This window comes from Cucumis melo, chromosome 2, assembly GCF_025177605.1.
Source record: "Cucumis melo cultivar AY chromosome 2, USDA_Cmelo_AY_1.0, whole genome shotgun sequence".
NCBI classification, from domain to species: Eukaryota; Viridiplantae; Streptophyta; class Magnoliopsida; order Cucurbitales; family Cucurbitaceae; genus Cucumis; species Cucumis melo.
In genome coordinates, this window is record NC_066858.1 from 9990267 (window position 1) to 9994098 (window position 3832).

Here is a 3832-nt window from a genome sequence, read left to right on the forward strand (position 1 = left end):
AGTTTTAGGGATATTCATTTTTATTGGTTTGTGTGAAGTCATGCATATAATTTAGTTCATTTTTATTGGTTTTTGTGTATTGATATATGTATAATTTGAAATTTTATATTATTTTATTTTTTAATGTGAAGATGTAGGCATTAAAAATCTACCTATCAATTATATATTGTGTGAAAATGTAGTGATCAAAATTAGTTTGCAATAGGACTCTATCACTTTCTATAACTAATAGACAACGAGAAAATTCACTACAAGAAATCGGGGTTCTCCCGATGCAGAGAAAGACGTTGGCAGAAAAATCGTCGGGAATAGCTCGCTCTTCTTATAGCGTCAGGGATACATACCCGCCGTAATTAATTCGTCCTTAATTACAACGGAACTTTCCCGACGCCTTTCCCAACATCTAGGATAGTGCGTTGGAAAAAGCTTTTGTTCCCAACGTCTAACGCTTGGCGTCGGAAGAGCGAGCTATTCCCGATGATTTTTCTACCGACGTCTTTCTCTGCGTCAAGAGAACCCCGATTTCTTGTAGTGCAGTAAGAAAAGGTAAGATGGGTGATGACACGGGAAAGTTGATCAAGTTATCCATCTTCGAATGGTTTAAAGTTATTATGTCCAAAGAGAGTAGCATCCCGGTTTTGCGTGTGGGAAGAGCTTTCACTACAAGAAAATGGAGCATTCCCGACGCCTAAAAGGACGTCGACATAAAGAACGTTGGGAATAAGGGCTTTCCCGACGCCGTCAACAACGCGTCGGGAAAATAATCTTTTCCGACGCACCACGAAGGCGTCGGCAAGAATACGTCGGGAAAAGGGTAAATTAATTTTAAAAAACGAACTATTCTCGACGCCGTGAACAGTGCGTCGGGAGCGGCGTCAGGAATAGGGGTTTTTTCCGACGTCGCATGAAACGTCGGAAAAAACGTTTAATGAGCGTCAGGAATTCCCCTTTTCCCGATGCATTTTGAGGGATTTCCCAACGCCACGTCACTGCGTCGGGAAATCCCCTTTAAAATCGTTTCAGTTCTGTATTTTACAGAATCGAAACCGAGAGGGGAAAAGAAAGGAGAAGCCGAGATTGTCGTCGCGATTTCCGTCGCCCTTCTGCCGTTGTTCTGCCGCCGTCCGTCGCCGCCCTCCCTCGCCGTTGTCCCTCGCCGCCGTCTGCCACTTTAGGTAAGTGGAAAATGAAAATTTATTTAGTTTAAGTTTATGTTTTAGGGTTTTTTTTTATGAAAATTAGTTTAGGATTTTCTTTTGGAATAGATTTTTGTTTGTTAAATGTATTTTTGTATAGAGTGTGTGTAATTTGTGGTTGAATTGAAATTGAAATTTGAAATTTGAATGATTTAGGATTTTTGTTTTAGAAAATTGAATTGAGGGGGGATTTTATAGTTAAATGAAAATTGAATGGGGGTTGAATTGGGGGAGGGGGTTTATTGTTAAATTGAAAATTGAATTGGGAGGGGGGTTTATATTTGAATTGAAAATTGAAATTGGAGGGGGAGGGGGGTGTTAATAGTTAAATTGAATTTGGGGGGGAGGGGGGATGTATAGTTAAATTTAAAATTGAATTGGAGGGAGGGGGTTTAAATTAAATTGAAAATTGAAATGGAGGGGGGGGGGGGGGGTTTATAGTTGAATTGAAAATTGAAATTGGGAGGGGGGGGGGGGGGGGGAAGTTAATAGTTAAATTGAATTGAGAATGTAATATGTGTGTTAAGATTTGTTTTGGCTATCTTACAGTTATGGTAGCCTGCTTGTGTTGAATATTTTTATTGTTGATTTGAGATGGCTATTCTGCAGTTATGGTAGCTTTTTTGTTTTGAATTTGTTTATGTTTGGGATGACTATCCTGCAGTTATGGTAGCTTTTTTTGTTTTGAATTTGCTGGTTTCAAGGGGTGGTAGTAGGATAGCTTGAAGTATTTTGTTGTTAATAATTAGGTTGTGTTGGCTATCGGCCTGCAGTTATGGTAGCCTCTGTAGTTTTGAGGGGTTTGTAGGATGTGAAGATATTTTCAAGTATTTTGTTGTTAATAATTAGGTTGTGTTGGCTATCCTGCAGTTATGGTAGCATCTATAGTTTGAACTTAGTTATTGAAAAATAGTGAAAATTCAGGGGAGTAAGTTTCTACAACGACAGTATGAGCTCGCTGAAAGAAGAGGGCAGCCGGTCAATCGTGTGGAATTATTTCGAGAAACACACGTTCGAGTTGGGACATTCGTGTCGCAGGCCGCCGAGGATGCACATGTAAGTTATACCCTTATTAATTATCCACTTTTATTATATATTTTTGTGCGTTACCTAACATAATTTTTAAATTTGTTGCAGAATCAAATGCTGGAACTCCAATCCCAGCCTACCCTAGAGGGTAGTCAGCCACTCTCTGAGGATGAGATATGCGATCAGGTGTTGGGTAGACGACCAAGCTACTCAAAAGGCCTTGGTTGGGGACCCAAGCCGAAGGCCCGCAGAACGGCAAGTGCAAGCAGTTCGTCGACATCTTGTTCGCAGTCCACAGAAAAAGAGATTGAATTACAAGCTAAACTTCATGAAGCTTTGGAACGGATTGAAGTACAAGATAGAAATCACCAAGCATTAGCTTCACAAGTAGAAGCTATGAAAAAGATGATAGAAGAACTAACTCGTGCACAACAGGGACCACCACATGATCCCTAGCTCTGCGGTACGTCGTATATGTCTCTATTATTCTTAAGTTTCTGCAATAGATGATTATGTATTAAACTTAGTTATTTTTATACCATTTTTAGGACCGAAGGTGTAGAATGACGCGCATACGCACCTCGTTGGGAGACTTTTCATTATGTTTATGTTTTTTCTATTTTGAGAACTATATTTTGTTGTACTCAACTTATTCGTATTATTAATTTTAATTCTATTTTTTTAATTTGTGTTTGTATATTTATTAATTTATTTTAATTTAATCCAAAACGTCGCAAATTTTTTTTGAGCAATCCGAACATCATTGTGAATGTTTGAGCAAAATATTATAAGGAAAAAAGTAAAAATAAAATATTTAAAAAATATATATAAAAAAGATTTCCCGACGTTCATTACGTCGGAAAAAAAACGTCGGAAAAGAGGTTTTCCCGACGCCGGAAGATGCGTCGGGAAAGGTTTTCCCGACGCCGTGTTGGTACGGTGTCGGGAAAGCCTCTCGCGACGCATTTCTCCCGACGTTCTTCCCGACTCCGTTTTGTACGTCGGGATATCCTTTCCCGACGTACTTTGCATTTTCGCCGACGTATTTGTGCGTCGAGAGTACCCCCGTCTCTTGTAGTGTTTGTCTTTGAGATGGGTTGTAGGTGATCAAGGAGAAGGATAAGAAAGGAGTTATTATACTCGTAAACACCTTGACGTGAAGAGTAGCATCCTAGCGAATGAAGGAAGGTCCAAAGCTTAGAACTTAGGTTTTTTTTAAGTGGCTTGCAAGGAAAAAAATGTAATTGTAAAGCATTGAACCAAGTAATAAAATCAGAGTTGTGTTTTTCTATCTTTCCGATGTGTTGTGTCTATATCATGTCGTGCTTATCACTTAGTAGTTTTGAGTTTAAGTGTTGAAGGTTAGGCAATTAAGTTAAGTTGGTCGTTCTAGTGTTTTCCGCTGCGTTGAGTTGTAAAGATCTCGCAAGTTCGAAGTTGGAACTTTGCGATGGAGACTGGTTTGAGAAATTCCGCCTACTAGGCGTTTAACTCGTTATCTCGCGGAGAGGTATGAGTTGGGTGTCTAGGTAGCACACATCCTTTTGGTCGCATAAAGTGGCCAACTGTCACGCCCCGCCTCGCATGCATCCTAACTTGCCATGTGG

The 3832-nt window shown here is 39.7% G+C and overlaps 1 long non-coding RNA gene across 1 annotated transcript; it reads left to right on the forward strand.

The window, feature by feature from the left end:
• The first annotated feature begins 2128 nt into the window (after positions 1–2128).
• On the forward strand, positions 2129–2824 carry LOC127148252 (uncharacterized). The gene is made up of 3 exons (XR_007819114.1): positions 2129–2252; positions 2334–2688; positions 2774–2824. It is a non-coding gene; the product is annotated as an uncharacterized LOC127148252 (long non-coding RNA).
• Positions 2825–3832: the final 1008 nt, after the last annotated feature.